Genomic DNA, 17,127 nt, shown 5'->3' with positions numbered 1-17,127 from the left:
AATATTAAAGTCATGACAGCTCCCTTTTTGTCACGTCTATAGCTAATGTATCACTAAAGTCTGGTGCTTTTGAACTTTTTACTTTATATTGGAGCATAGCGGATTAACAGTGTTGTAATAGATTCAGCTGGACAGCAAAGGCGCTCAGCCATACCATCCCTATGCGTGTGTTAGTTCTCCCCAAACTCCCCTCCCATCCAGGCTGCTGCATAATATTGTGCAGAGTTCCTTATGCTACATGTATGATAGGACCTCGATTATCTATTTTAAATAGAGTAGTATGCATATGTCAGCCCCATGCTCCCTAACTATTAATATCCCTTCCCTCAATTCCTCAAAAGTGGGAAAGCAAATAATTGTTCGTTGATATAGAAATGAGATAATGGATGCAATGCATTTTAGATGAGTGCCTGTAAATATCCATGATGATAATGATGATGTTGCTGATCGTAATGATGATTAATTGACTATATTCAGAGGAAAAACAAGTACATTTGCCTACCACACTTTAGTGGTGACCCTTTTTAAAACATCTTATTGAAATCTACATAGCAGACTATAAAATTCATTGGTTTAAAATAGTAAATTGGATGGTTTTAGTGTACTTACAGAGTCGTGCATCACAACCATCTAAGTTTAGAATATTTTTTCAACCCCAAAAGAAACTTCATACATATTAGCAGTCATTTTCCTCCCCTGCTCCAACCAAAGTCCTAAGCAACCACTGATCTGCTTTCCATTTATATAGATTTGCCTATTCCAGATATTTATATAAAAGAAATCATACCATATGTGATCTTCTGTTGTCATTACTGTTCATTCACTCAGTCGTGTCAGACTCTTTGCAACCTGTGGACTGCAGCATGCCAGACTTTCCTGTCCTTCACTATCTTCCGGAGTAGTTTGCTCAAACTCACATCCATTGAGCAACTGTTTCTTGCTCTGTTGCCCGCTTCTCCTCCTGCCTTCAATCTTCCCTGGCATCAGGCTCTTTTCCAGTGAGTTGGCTCTTCACATCAGGTAGGCAAAGTATTGGAGCTTCAGCATCAGTATTCCAATGAATGTTAAGGAGTGATTTCCTTTGGACTGACTGGTTTGATCTCCTTGCTGTCCAGTTCAGTTCAGTTCAGTCGCTCAGTCGTTTCTGATTCTTTGTGACCCCATGAATCACAGCACACCAGGCCTCCCTGTCCATCACCAACTCCCGGAGTTTACTCAAACCCATGACCATCGAGTCAGTGATGCCATCCAGCCATCTCATCCTCTGTCGTCCCCTTCTCCTCCTGCCCCCAATCCCTCTCAGCATCAGGGTCTTTTCCAATGAGTCAACTCATCGCATGAGGTGGCCAAAGTACTGGAGTTTCAGCTTCAGCATCAGTCCTTCCAATGAACACCCAAGACTGATCTCCTTTAGGATGGACTGGTTGGATCTCCTTGCAGTCCATGGGACTCTCAAGAGTCTTCTCCAACACCACAGTTCAAAAGCATAATTCTTCGGCGCTCAGCTTTCTTTACAGTCAAACTCTCACATCCATACATGACCACTGGAAAAACCATAGCCTTGACCAGATGGACCTTTGTTGGCAAAGTAATGTCTCTGCTTTTTAATATGCTGTCTAGGTTGGTCATAACTTTTCTTCCAAGGAGTAAGTGTCTTTTAATGTCATGGCTGCAATCACCATCTGCAGTGATTTTGGAGCCCCCCAAAAATGGGACTCTCAAAAGTCTTCTCTAGCACCATAGTTTGAAAGCATCAGTTCTTAGGCTCTCAGCATTTATGGTCCAACTCTCACATCCGTACATGACTACTGGAAAAACCATAGCTTTACTAGATGGACCTTTGTCAGGAAAGTGATGTCTCTGCTTTTTAATATGTCATCTAGGTTTCTCATAGCTTTTCTACCAAGGGGCAAGCATCTTTTAATTTCTTGGCTACAGTCACTATCTGTAGTGATTTTGGAGCCCCGAAAAATAAAGTCTGGCACTGTTTCCATTGTTTCCCCATCTATTTGCCATGATCTTAGTTTTTTGAATGTTTAGTTGCAAAGCCAGCTTTTTCACTCTCTTCTTTCACCTTCATCAAGAGGCTCTTTAGTTCCTCTTTGCTTTCTGCCATAAGGGTGGTATCATCTGCATATCTGAGGTTATTGATATTCCTCCTGGCAATCTTGAGTCCAGCTTGTGATTCATCCAGCCTGGCATTTCTCATGATGTACTCTGCATATGTTAAATAAGCAGGGTGACAATATACAGCCTTGACATCCTCCTTTCCCAATTTGGAACCAGTCTGTTGTTCCATGCCCAGTTCTAACTGTTGCTTCTTGACCTGCACACAGGTTTCTCAGGAGGCAGGTCAGGGGGTCTGGTATTCCCATCCCTTTCAGAATGTTCCACAGTTTGTTGTGATCCACACAGTCAAAGGCTTTTGTGTAGTCAATGAAGCAGAAGTAGATATTTTTCTGGAATTCCCTTACTTTTTCTATGATCCACTCAGATGTTGGCAATGTGATCTCTGGTTCCTGTGCCTCTTCTAAATCCAGCTTGAACATCTGGAAGTTCACGGTTCATGTACTGTTGAAGGCTAGCTTGGAGAATTTTGAGCATCACTTTACTAGCGTGTGAGATGAGTGCAATTGTGTGGTAGTTTGAGCATTATTTGGTAATATCCTTCTTTGGGATTGGAATGAAAACTGACCTTTTCCAGTCCTGTGGCTGGTGCTGAATTTTCTGTTTGCTGGCTTATTGGGTGCAGCACTTTCACAGCATCATCTTTTAGTAATTGAAATAGCTCAACTGGAATTCCATCACCTCCACTAGCTTTGTTTGTAGTGATGTTTCCTAAGGCCCATTTGACTTTGCACTCAAGGTTGTCTGGCTCTAAGTCAGTGACCACAGCGTCATGGTTATATAGGTCATGAAGATCTTTTTTGTACAGTTCTTCTGTGTATTCTTGCCATCTCTTCTTAATCTCTTCTGCTTCCGTTAGGTCCTCCTTGCCATTTCTTTCCTTCATCATGCTTGTCTTTGCATAAAATGTTCCCTTAGTTTCTCTAGTTTTCTTGAAGAAATCTCTAGTCTTTCTCATTCTATTGTTTTCCTCTATTTCTTTACATTGTTCACTTAAGAAGACCTCATCTCTCCTTCTTTTTCTCTTGAGCTCTGCATTCATATGGGCATATCTTTCCCTTTCTCCTTCCCCTTTCACTTCTCTTCTTTTCTCAGGTATTTGTAAAGCTTCGTCAGACAACCGTTGTGCCTTTCTTTTTCTTGGGGGTGGTTTTGCTTACCACCTCCTGTACAATATTACAAACCTCCGTCCATAGTTTTTCAAGCACTCTGACTATCAGATCTAATCCCTTGAATCTATTTGTTACCTCCACTGTGATATGGGATATGATTTAGGTCACACCTGAATGACCTAGTGTTTTCCCTACTTTCTTCCATTTAAGTCTGAATTTTGCAATAAGGTGTTTATGTGAGCACAGTCAGCTCCCGGTCTAATTTTTGCTGACTGTATAGACCTTCTCCATCTTTGGCTGCAAAGAATATAATCAATCTTATTTTGGTGTTGATCAACTCATTTTGGTGTTGATCACCTGGTGATATCTATGTCGAGTGATCTCTTGTGTTGTTGGAAGAGGCTGTTTGCTATGACTAGTGCATTCTCTTGGCAAAACTCTGTTAGCCTTTGCCCAGCAGCATTTTGTACTCCAAGGCCAAACTTGCTTGTTACTCCAGGTATCTCTTGACTTCCTACTTTTGCATTCCAGTCCCCTGTGATGAAAAGGACAATTTTTTTTCCCCCTTTGGTGTTCTAGAAGGTGTTGTAGATCTTCACAGAAATGTTCAACTTCAGTTTCTTTGATGTTGGTGTTTGGGGCATAGAGTTGGATTACTGTGATGTTGAATGGTTTGCCTTGGAAATGAACCGAGATCGTTCTGTCATTTTTGAGATTGCATCCAAGCACTGCATTTCAGACAGCTTTGTTGACTATGAAGGCTACTTCATTTCTTCTAAGAGATTCTTGTCCACAGTAGTAGGTATAATGGCCATCTGAATTGAATTTGCCCGTTCCCATCCATTTGAGTTCACTGTTTCCTAAGAGGCTGATGTTTGCTCTTCCCATCTTGCATTTGACCATGTCTGATTTACCTTGATTCATGGACCTAATATTCCAAGCTCCTGTGTAACATTATTCTAAATAGCTTCAGTCACATTACTTTCACCACCAGTCACATCCACAACTCTTGTTTCCACTTTGGCTCACTCTCTTCATTTCTTCTGGGGCTGTTTCCCTTCTTTTCTCCGGTAGCATGTTGGACACCTACCGATCTGGGGAGTTCATCTTTCAGTGCCATAATTTTTTGCCTTTTCACACTGTTCATGAAGTTCTAAAGGCAAGAATGCTGAAGTGGTTTGCCATTCCCTTCTCCAGTGGACCACATTTTGTCAGAACTCTCCATCATGACCCGTCCGTCTTGGGTGATCCTACAGTGCATGGCTCATAGTTTCATTAAGTTATACAAAGCTGCGGTCCATGTGATCATTTTGGTTAGTTTGCTGTGATTGTGGTTTTCATTCTGTCTGCCCTCTGATGGATGAGGATAAGAGGCTTGTGCAGCTTTCTAATGGGAGGGATTGGTTGTGGAGAAAACTGGGTCTTGCTCTGGTGGGCAAGTTCATGCTCAGTAAATCTTTAATCCAATTTTCTGCTGGTGGGTGGGGCTATGTTCCCTCCCTGTAGTTTGGCCTGAGGCTACCTCCTGCAAAAGACTTAGGTCAGCTTGCTGCACCTCCCACCCAGGACTCCTGTTGCCTGTGCCCCTGACCCTTCCGCAGGCCCCTGTTGGCCCACACCTCCTCTGGAGACTCCCCAGAACTCACAGGCAAGCCTGGCACAGTCTCTTATGGGGTCACCCCTCCTTTGTCCTGGGTTCTGGGGCGCACAAGATTTTGTTTGTGCGTCCAAGCATCTCTGTTTCCCCAGGCCTGTGGAAGTTGTGTAATCAAATCCAGTGACCTTCAAAGTCAGATTCCCTGGGGTTCTCAGTCCCTTGCTGAATCCCGAGGTTGGGAAGTCTGTTGAGGGGCCTACAACTTTCACAACAGTGTGAGAACTCCTTTCGTATAATTGCTCTTCAGTTTGTGGATCGCCCCCCTGGCAGCTCTACAGTGGGGCTAACGGTGACCTTCGTCAAGAGGACATATGCCACCCACTGCATCTCCCAGGACTGCTCCTGCTAGAGTTCCTGTCGCCGTGGCAGCCCACTGCTGACCTGTGCCTCCGCAGGAGACCCTCAAGCACTCTCAGGCAGGTCTGGCTCCATCTTTTTGGGTGGGTAGTTTCTCCTTTCCCTGGGTCCTTATGCGCACAAGATTTTGTTTGTGCCCTACAAGCATCTCTGGCGGGTATTTTGTTGTTGTTTAATTGCTCAATTGTGTACAACTGTTTGAGACCCCATGGACTGCAGCATGCCAGGCTTCACTGTCTTTCACTATTTCCTAGAGTTTGCTCAAACTCATGTCCTTTGAATCAGTGATGCCATTCAACCATCTCGTCCTCTGGTGGGTATGAAGTTTGATTTTAAATGTGATTGTGCTCCTCCTACCGTCTTGTTGTGACTTCTCCTTTGCTCTTGGATGTGGGGTATCTTTCTTTGGTGGATTCCAACATTCTCCTGTGATAGTTGTACAGCAGCTAGTTGTGATTTTGGTGTTCTCGCAGGAGAAGATGAGGGCACGTCCTTCTACTCTGCCATCTTGTTCTTATCGCTCTGCTCTGGTCTTTTATGACTGGCTTCTTTCACTTCGCATTATGTTTTCAAGGTTCCATGTTGTAGCATCTGTCAGCACTTAACTCCTTTTCATTGCCAAGTGATATTCCTTTGGATGGATACACCACGTTGTATTTATCCACTCATTTGGGTTGCTTCCTCTTTGGTACTGTTATAAATATTTGTGTGGACATATGAGTCATGACCATTTTTAAGAGGAAATTCAAAATTTTCCTTTGATAAATGTGAAGAAGCACTGTCCAGATGCCTTTTGAAGAAAAATTTGCCACTCAGTTTGTGGGAAGTGTGATTACCAGACAACTTGATAATCTGTCAGCTCCTTCGAAGTTTGCCTCATTGGCAAAGAAACTCCTCACTTAAGTCCATGCCCTTCCCAGGACAGCCCATATAGAACAACTGACCAGAAAGGAATATAAAGACCAGGCATTTCAGGTCAATGTGTGACACTCTTGACAGGCCATGTTTGCTCAAGAATTTCTAGTCTGGTTGGCCAAGGTCTGCTGGCAGTCCACTGTAGTTTGGCTTCTTCCTATCCCCAGATCTAATTCTTCTCCTTTCCTTCATAGGCGTTGGTTCCCAATAAATATCTTGTGCTCCAGTTCCATCTCATTGTCATTTTCTTGGCAGTCCAACATGGCACATTCTGGATGGGGATGTTATTGAGAAATAATGACAGTGATCACTTGATGATGAAGATCATGAGTCCTTCCTATCTCTGGTCCATTGATTCCAGAATTGCTTTCAAATCATAAAACTGAGATATTCTGAATGGTGCCATTTTATAATCCTTGGTTAAAAGTAGATGAGAGATTTCAGAAAAAGAGATCCTTACATATCTAATGGCAATGTGACTAAAAGTGAAAATCAAAAAACAAAGCAAAAATAGACCTCTTTGCATCAGGTGGAGTTTCACCTTCAGCATCAGTCCTTCCAATGAATATTCAGGACTGATTTCCTTCAGGATTGACTGGTTTGATCTCCTTGCAGTCCAAGGGACTCTCAAGAGTTCTCCAACACCACAGTTCAAAAGCATCAATTCATCAGTGCTCAACTTTCTCTATAGTCCAACTCTCACATCTGCTCATGACAAAGTAATGTCTCTGATTTTTAATGTGCTGTCTAGGTTGGTCATAGCTTTTCTTCCAAGGAGAAAGCATCTTTTGATTTCATGGCTGCATTCACCATCTGCAGTGATTTTGGAGCCCAAGAAAATAAAGTCAGCCACTCTTTCCATTGTTTGCCCATCTATTTGCCATGAAGTGATGGGACCAGATGCCATGATCTGTATTTTTTGAATGTTGGGTTTCAAGCCAGCCTTTTCACTCTCCTCTTTCATTTTCATCAAGAGGCTCTTCAGTTCTTCGCTTTCTGACATAAGGGTGGAGTCATCTGTGTATCTGAGGTTATTGATATTTCTCCTGACAATCTTGATTCCAGCTTGTGCTTCATCTAGCCTGGCATTTTGCATGATGTACTCTGTATATAAGGTAAATAAACATAAGTTAAATGCTTATCTAAATAATTCAGATAAGCAATTAGCTATCTGAATTTCCTTGACAAGGTAGATATCCCAGGAAGTGAAGTAAGAGGTTGCCAGTAGCCCTTACATGGACAACGGGCTGTTAGTAGACCTGAGGTACCATGGATTTTATCATCTCTACAAGCATTTTGCCATCAATCCCATCTTGTTAATATGCAGTCTTATTTTTAACTGCTGTGGTTTTTTCTGTGGGAAATTGTATATCTGTTCAACTCAGGCAAAGTCAGACTGCTTTAGGAAATGTGAAATTCAATTGACTAGTACATTTCAGACTAAATATAGTCACTGGCTCTTTATTCCTGCACTTGTTTAGTTTACAATTCACATTTGGGTATTATCTCCTCAGTAACCACATTTTGTTAGAGGTCTCTGGAGCCTGAATCTATTTTGTTTATTGGATTTCTTCCGGTGCTTTGTTTTGAGACATTGAGATAACTTTTGTCAAAGCAACTGAGAACTTACTGGTGTCCATTCACTGTGTGTCTTCGACCTTAGGGGACCCTCACACATGTATATGACAGCTCTCAGCACCATCCTGGATGGAATCTCTTTTTCTTAGCTTTTCTGTCCTTTTACCAAATAGTTCTCTGTTGTACTGTCTTTAAGAATGAGATCATGTTCACATGGACTCTTTAAAGATGCTCCTAGCTCGTCATAACTTCTGTTGACAAATTATTAGCCTCTCCTTTCATCCTAATGAAGAGTCTTGCTGCTGCCATCTCAGTCCACAAGACAGCGTCTTTATAACCAGAATAATCAGGAAGGGCTTGCATATGATAATACTGGCACAGTTACTGTATTAGAGATTATAAAATTTTAGAGTGTCATCTTTGCAAGAAAAAAAATGGGGCTTCAATTAACTACTTGTGATGAAGGTTGCCTGTACATTTTTGTAGGGGTTAGGGTAGGGGTTTGCTAGTTTGAACTCTGTATTTTCTATGCTGTGTGTCTGTATTTAACCCTGGGAAAGTGATCACATATCCTTATTTAGTCAAATTTGAACTGAACAGTTGCATTTTCTTATGTCTAGCCCTGTCTCTTTCATGTATCTTCTTTTATTTAACAACATACCTACTGTTCCAAAAGCCACAAAGGTGCTTCTGAATGTTCCTAACTGACTCCTCTCGTCACAAAGCTGTTACTGGGCTTCCCATTTCCTGTCCACTCAACCCTCCATTTCAGCAGCAGCAAGACACAGTCTCTCTTCTAACTCCAAATCCCTTCTGTAGAGGCATATTCAACTGGGAACCCTTCATGATAACAACCTTGTTTGTCCTTCAGAGGTAAGTATATGTTTAAATCAACAATTTCTTCTCACAGCCAGATGGCTCTGCCTCTTTAAAGAGCTTGGACTGTGTATTTAAAAGGTTGATGTAGCTTTCTAGAATTGTGGGTTTTGTCTTGTTTTTTAGTTGACCTTTCCTTCATCCAATACAAAGTTGAGATATGGAGTTATTTGCCGTAATTCTCACTGCCTGGCTGCCCCATTTTACTCATTTGTTTAACTGAATTCTTTTTTTTTTAATACCTGGTTGTTAGCAGACATAAGGGCTATACTATGTTAATGAGGCCCAAAACAGTGACTCATCCCTTGTCTGGAAGTACTGATTTTACCCTCCCAGAATTGAGAGCAGAGACCTCTTTAATCAGAATGAGATGATCAGTCTTGCTGCTATGGTGATGGAAGGCATGTTTTCAGAGGGAGCCAGAACTGGATGGCACTTCACCATTCCCCTGGGGAGAAAACCCCGCGGCTGGCAGCTTCACTCTGATCCCAGGCGGTTTCAGGAACTGACTGCTTACGCCGGTGAGGGTTCTCAACCGTGAGTCACAGCAGGATTAGGTCAGGCATGCCTGGAAAGCCGTTGTTTCAGCCTCACACTTTTAAAACCGTGCCTGGGAGGTGGGAGGGGAGATCGGGATGGGGAACACGTGTAACTCCATGGCTGATTCATGTCAATGTATGACAAAACCCACTGAAATGTTGTGAAGTAATTAGCCTCCAACTAATAAAAAAAAAAAAAAAACCCATGCCTGAGTAAAGTTCACTTTGTTATTACTTTCCAATCACTCAAAAAATGACTTACTCATAAAGTTGCTCTTCATTGAAAAAAGAACATCTTCAAGCACAGCTCTGAAAAAGCATGTGTGTAACCCTCCACTTCTATCACCAACCCCTGGGAAACTCAAAGCCACTGTATGAGAGCTTCATTATTAATTATTATTATTATTAAGTATTATTATTAAGTAGATATTTGTTGAGAACCTACTATGTGCCAGGACATAATAGTAATGGTTTATGTCTTAGAGATACTCACATCTAGTTATTAATAGAAAAAATTCTTAAAAAAAAAGACTTTTTCCTTATGTCAAAAATATTATAGAGCATTTGGAAAATTCAGAAAAGCATAAACTATGACAGGAATTATCAGTAATATCAGTATTCAGACATGTTTATTAATATTTTATTCAATATTCTTCCATGTTTCTTCTGTTTGTATAGATGGTGGTTGTTACAACAATGGCATGATTATTCCATACATATGTGCTTGTACTGCTTTTGAAATGAATGTATCAAATATTGCTATTGATATATATTTTCCATCTTTTATAATAAGCCCCATGCATTAGTTAGAACAATACTACCCACTATTATAAATATTGGAGAAGGAAATGGCAACCCACTCCAGTATTCTTGCCCGGAGAATCCCATGGACAGAGGAGCCCGGCGGGCTACAGTCCATGGGGTCGCAAGAGTCGGACACGACTTAGCGACTAAACCACCGGCACCATTATAAATATGCTACCACATCTCTGGCTTAACCCAAGAGAAGCTTATATCTACCTTGCCTAAAAGGCCACAGAGAGAACCTCTGGTCTGTGGGCAGCTTTTCAGGTGTAGATTCAGACATTTAGGCATCTTCCCCTTGTAGCTTGGCCTTTCCCTGGAGTTCGAAAATGCGTTTCCTTCAGTGCCAGATGGAGAAAGAGAAAATGGAGAATTCACATCTGTTTCACAGATTTCTAGTTTGAAGTAAGCTGCCTCACCTCCAGTCTCACTGCACTCACATTCCTGGGACCAGTCCCAAGGCTCCACCTACCCTCACAGGAAGATGGGAAGTGTGGCCTCCAGCTGGGCAGCTGCTTCACTGTGATGATTCTAGGCAATGGAAGGGAAGCACAAAATTTGTGATGATCAGTTAAGTGTTTCCTGCTTGTTCTACCTATGTGGGCAGCCAGTATCCACATTCAAACTTCTTTCTAAACACAGAATACCTCTACTTCCTCCCCAGGGAATTTTCAATCAATGCACCCCCCAAATCTTAGATCTCTGGATGAGGAATGTCCTCTTCACAAGTTTGGTTGTTGTTCCTGTTGGTTTGGCAACATTTCAATTAAAAGCCACTCTGTGGTACCCATATCATGGTAGAGCAGGGACTGGTTAGCTAGAATAGTGAGAACTGAGACCTTGTGTCAATGGGACTTAACTAAGTATTGTGGACCACAATTTTGTTGTCTGTTCCAGGAAAACTTTGACTTGGAAAAGCATGGGTGTAAATCAAGAAGTAATTTTATGGTTTGCTTTAGGAAATTCCCACAGATTTTTTGTTAAGATATAATGGTCTTGTCACCTGGGTAAATAGCTCAAATGTTACAACATCTTACATATCAAGAATTTGCTTCAAGATCTTCCCTTTCACTTACATATAAGTCTCCTAGACTGATCTAGCACCTACTTTGCCTGTCTCAAGTACTTCTTCACCTTGAATGACCTGCCCTAAACCAATTGATCCCAAACTTTGAAACCTATCAATATCCCACTTCTGGCTTCTCCCTCCTGAGATACTCCAAACCTCCATCAAGGTGATCATCTTTGTTTTTTTTTAACAGAAAAAAAATTGTAAAATTTATTCATAATGCACAAGTTAAGATGAATAAAACAGCTGGCAATGGCATCTTTCCTCTGAGTTGGATTATAAAAATATTAGCTCAATTTGCTGTATTTTGCAGTTTCACTTGGGGAATGAAGAGGAGAGTCTTTTATAATTATAAAGCTTGAGACTTTGATGTCATTTATCACAATATTGTCTAGAATTCTGAAAATGTTCTGTCTGGGATAACTTGGACATTTCTGGACTTGACATTTGAAGGAAGTTGGGTAACCAAATATCATAATGATATCTTTTTCCTATGTATATATCCTGTCATTCAAGAAATGGAGTTTATCTGCAATGTCACTGCCAAATAAAACCAAAAACAGGCTGGAGATACAATGATGCTGAGCCAAGAGCAAGTATAATTCCTTTCTCCTCCAAGACACATGTCAAGCATAGGTTTCTGCTGTGAGGGTTACCTGAAAAGCGCCTTCCTCTGTGGGTTTCAGTAGTCCCATTCAGAGAATCCAGGACCTTCCTGAGACAAGCAGGGGGCGTTTGTCACAGGAAGTTTTCCTGTGCATGGCATAACAGTGCTCCTTTTCCAGAGTCACCACTTCTGAGCTCCTAGCAATAGTTCTGAAGTCGGGCAAAGAGGTCCCCAAAGGCTGGAAGAGGGAGTACAAATAAAATACTGGTGCAGACTGGGTGTTCATCCATTAGGTTCTTCTATAAACTTGGATTTTCTTCCATGGCTGTAATACCATCTGGTTCACATTTCAGTCAATATTAAATGATATTGAAGCAAGTTATTAAGTCCTTTGCTTTTCAGAGGACTTGAAAAACTAAGAATCCCATGCTAGCGTCCTTAAGTTCATCTGGGCTTCTCATCTAGCCCACAGATGTGTTGTGGTTGCCTGGCCTTTCCTGGCCCCGTGCAGAGCTCTGGCCTCACGCACACGTAAGTTTCCCACCTGAGATTGCAATGCACTGGGGCACAGTCCTGGACACCCAGCCCCGGTGCTCGCCCTGTGCCCGGGTGCTCTGTGACTGCAGCCAAACTCTGGAGTGGCAGGATGGTGCCAGTGATGACCTCTTTTACTGCAATAAGGTCTGAAAATTTGGGGGCATTCAACAATTCAGAGGAAAAATGGGAGTCACACAGCAGCCCCTGCTCCCTGGCAAAGTTGAAATCATGCTGAGTTTGTGACATTGTGAAGTCCCTCTGTGCTGGCCAGGGGGCGGGTGGGAGGTGGGGAAAGCGTCTCTTGATTGAATATGGAACCAGCCCTCTGGTAGCGATTCTACTTGTGGAAATAGCCATGATGGAGTGAATGTTGGAGAATGTCCTTTGCCTCTGTTCAGTTTTCTGTTTGTGTAAATTTTGGGGTTTGAGGATAATGCTTAAACATTCAACAGGATTTTTTTTCATGGGCACTGAACTGTTATTTTTTTTTTTAACTTTTATTTTATATTGGAGTATAGTTGATTTACATAATGATAGTTTCAGATGTATACATAGTGATTCAGCTATATGTATACATAAGCAAGTCCCCTATATACAATGAGTTCCATTCCAAGAGTGTGTTCATAAGTCCAGTTTGTTTGTAAGTCCAACAAAATTTGCCTAAGTACCCAACTTCTACAGATAATGCCAGAAACGTGAACTAACTTAAGGGATTGGACTTTGTGAATGCACTTTTGTGTCTTTGAAAGTTTACAACTTGAAGGTTCATATATGGGGAACTTAGTGTATCTATTCTTTTTCAGATTCTTTCCCCTATAGGTTATTACAGAGTTTTGAGTAGAGTTCCCTGTGTTGTATAGTAGGTGTTTGCTAATTATCTATTTTATATATAGTAGTATGTATATGACAGAGAAGGCAATGGCACCCCACTCCAGTACTCTTCCCTGGAAAATGCCATGAATGGAGGAGCCTGGTAGGCTGCAGTCCATGGGATCGCTAAGAGTCAGACACGACTGAGCAACTTCACTTTCACTTTTCACTTTCATGCATTGGAGAAGGAAATGGCAACCCACTCCATTGTTCTTGCCTGGAGAATCCCAGGGACGGCGGAGCCTGGTGGGCTGCCGTCTATGGGATCACATAGAGTCAGACACAACTGAAGTGACTTAGCAGCAGCAGCAGTGTGTATACGTTAATCCCAACCTCCTAATTTATCCCTCCCTTGTACCTTTCCCTTTTGATAACCTTAAGTTTGTTTTCTAAGTCTGTGAATGTTTTGTAAATAAGTTCATTTGTATCTTTTTTTTTTTTTAGATTCTACAAGTAAGTGATAGCTAGTGATACTTGTTTTTCTCTGACTTCACTAGAATGATAATCTCTAGGTCCACAAATGGCATTATTTCATTCTTTTTCATGCCTGAATAATAGTCCGTTGTATGTGTGCCGCATCTGTATCCATTCCTCTGCAAAGGACATCCAGGCTGCTTCCGTGTCTTGGCTACTATGAATAGTGCTCCCGTGAACACTGGGGAGTATGTATCTTTTCGGATTCTGGTTTTATCTTGTTATATGCCCAGGAGTGGGATGGCTGGATCATATGGTAGGTCTATTTTTAGTTTTTTAAGGAAACTCCATACTATTTTCTATAGTGGCTATACCATATACAACATTTTAATTCAGCATTCTGGGTTCTTTGACAGTATCACTTCCTCCCTCCATAACTTAAAGTAGCTTCCTGTTCCAGGCAGTTTCATAGATGAGCACTTACACCTAAACATTTAATATCCCAGACTCATTCTCAGGTCTGCTTTATTTCTTAGCTTTCTTGTCCCACATCTTTCTCTTAACTTAATGATGACTATCTTAAATCTATCTTAACAGGCTTACGTGGAAAGGAAATGTCCTTTATTCTGATTTTTGTTCCAGGACTAACTCATGTTGTTTAATTGAAAACAAAGAACCTCTGCTGTTCCAAACCTTTTCAGTTACCTATTAGTGTTTGAGTTCTAGAATTAGGCAGACTTTACAATTGTGAGAAAACCCGGATAGCTGCATTCTCTTTATTTCCTTTCATGTTTGCTTGCAAACTGGTCAATTCTTGCCTGAGTCCATCTTTCTTCCAACAGCATGCTAAAAACAGCCAGTAATGAGCTAACACAACATTCTAATTTAGAGCTGCAAGTTTGGCAGGTACTTAGTTATTGGCAGCCAAGTTTCTTTTCAAATCAGTTGCCACTGCATAAATAGCTCTCCATCTTTCCAGTTTCCTCCATCAATTTCTGCCATCCCCTGAATGATGGCATTTTTTGCAGGATTCTGTTAGAAGACCACTCTAGTTGCAGGACCAATTTTTAGGGTGAAAATAAATGTCTCAAAATAAGTGATCTGAAAAGCACAAGTGTATTTCCTGCTCCTCACACAGACCTATGTGGGTGTTCTGTGTCAGCAAGTGACCTTTCATGTGGAGAGTTAAGGACCTCCATTCATACTACGGGGCTTCCCTGGTGGCTCAGTGATAAACAATCCACCTGCTAAGGCAGGAGTTGCAGGAGATGTGGGTTTGATTGATGGGTCGGGAGGATCCTCTGGAGAAGGAAACGGCCACCCACCCAGCATACGTGCCTGGAGAATCTCATGGACAGAAGAGCTTGATGGACTACAGTCCATAACATTGCAAAGAGGCAAACAGGACCAAAGCGACTGAGCGTGCATACCGTGGCCCCGCACCTGCTGCTGTCCCGCCCCCAGAGCCTCAGGGTGCTCGCTCAGCAGAGGACGGGACGAGTACAGAGTGCACGCCTGGAGCTTCAGGTCTTTGGCCTTGGAAGGGACACACAGGGTTTCTGTTCACGTTCTGTTGGCAAGGAGCAGTCACATGAGGTGGGGGATGAGATGTGTAATCCCTCCTCAGGGTCAGGCAGCTGCTTTCCAGTGACAGCATTGTACTTAGGAAGGAGAACAATTTGTAGTGGTGAGTTGGTCCTCTACCACCTTCCCCCTTCTAGGGCAAACTTCTTTCTGATCTGGACACCAGAATCCTGTTTTTCTGTTACTATTCAGTCACTGAGTTGTGTCCAGCTCTTTGTGACCTTGTAGACTGGAGCACTCCAGGCTCCTCTGTCCTCCACTATCAGCCGGAGTTAGTTCAAACTCATGTCCACGGAGTCGGTGATGCCATCCAACCGTCTCATCCTCTGTTGTCCCCTTCTCCTCCTGCCTTCAATCTTTCCCAACATCAGGGTCTTTTCCAGTGAGTGGGCTCTTTGCATCAGATGGCTGAAGTAATGTAGCTTCAGCCTCAGTCCATCTGATGAATGTTCATGGTTGATTTCCTTTAGGACTGACTGGTTTAATCTTGCTATCCAAGGGACTCTCAAGAGTCTTCTCCAGCACTGTAGTCAAAAACATCAGTTCTATGGTGCTTAGCCTTCTTAATGTTCCAACTCTCACATCTGTACATGACTACTGTAAAAACCATAGCTTTGACCTTTGGACCTTTGTTGGCAAAGTGAGGTCTCTGCTTTTTAATATGCTGTCTAGGTGTATCATAGCCTTCCTTCCAAGGAGCAAGCATCTTTTAATTTCATGGCTGCAGTTATAGTCTGCAGTGATTTTGGAGCCCAAGAAAATAAAAATCTGTCACTACTATAATTTTTTCCCTTTCTGTTTTCCATGATTTGATGGGACAAGATGCTATTATCTTCATTTTTTTGAATGTTGAGTTTCAAGCCAGCTTTTTTACTCTCCTCTTCCACCTTCATCAAAAGGATTTTTAGTTCCTCTTCACTTTTTGCCATTAGACTAGTATCATCTACATTTCTGAGGTTGTTGATATTTCTCCAGGCAATCTTGATTCCAACTTGTGATTCATCCAGCCCGGCATATTGCGTGATATACTCTGCATAGAAGTTAAATAAGCAGGTTGACAATATACAGCCTGACATACTCCTTTCCAGTTTTGAACCAGTCAGTTTTTCCATGTCCAGTTCTAATTGTTGCTTCATGACCCACATACAGGTTTCTCAGATGGCAGGAAAGGTGGTCTGATATTCCAATCTGTTGAAGAATTTTCCACAGTTTGTTGCAATCCACACAGTCAAAGGCTTTAGCACATTCAATGAAGCAGAAATAGGTGTTTTTCTGACATTTCCTTGCTTTCTCTGTGATACAACAAATGTTAGCAATTTCATCTGGTTCCTCTGCTTTTTCTAAACCCAGCTTATACATTTAGAAGTTCTCAGTTCACATACTGCTGAAGCCTATATTGAAGGATTTTGAGCATTACTTTGTTAGCATGTGCAATTGTGTGGTAGTTTGAACATTCTTTCCCATTGCCCTTCTTTGTGATTGGAATGAAAACTAACCTTTTCCAGTCCTGGGACTACTGCTGAATTTTCCGAATTTGCTGGCATATTGACTGCCGCACTTAAACAGCATCATCTTTTAGGATTTGAAATAACTCAGCTGGAATTCCACCACCTCCATTAGCTTTGTTCGTAGTGATGCTTCCTAAGGCCTGCTTGACTTCACACTCCAGGATGTCAAGCTCTAGGTGAGTTATCACACCTTCATAATTATCTGGGTCATTAAGACCTTTTTTGTATAGTTCTTCTGTGCATTCTTGCCACCTCTTCTTAATCTCTTCTGTTTCCATTAGTTCCTTACCATTTCTATCCTTCATCAGGGTTGATTTCCTTTAGGATTGACTGGATCAATCTCCTTGCTGTTCAAGGGACTTTCAAGAGCCTTCTCCAGCTCCAGAATTAGAAAGCATCAATTCTTCGGCACTCAGTCTTCTTTATGGTCCAATTCTCACATCCCTACGTGACTATTGCTATTCTCTGGAACTCTGTTTTCAGTTGGGTGTATCTTTCCCATTCTCTTTTGCCTTTCACGTCTCTTGTTTTCTCAGCTATTTGTAAAGCTTCCTCAGGCAGCCACTTTGCCTG

General features: G+C 41.9%; 1 pseudogene; it reads right to left on the bottom strand.

Moving 5' to 3' along the window:
- Nucleotides 1-11,406: 11,406 nt before the first annotated feature.
- On the bottom strand, nt 11,407-11,927 carry LOC122673234 (annotated as a pseudogene).
- Between the last annotated feature and the right edge of the window lie 5,200 nt (nt 11,928-17,127).

The sequence above is a fragment of the Cervus elaphus genome, chromosome 17 (assembly GCF_910594005.1).
Source record: "Cervus elaphus chromosome 17, mCerEla1.1, whole genome shotgun sequence".
Classification (NCBI taxonomy): Eukaryota; Metazoa; Chordata; class Mammalia; order Artiodactyla; family Cervidae; genus Cervus; species Cervus elaphus.
This window is presented reverse-complemented; position numbering and strand designations above follow the sequence as displayed.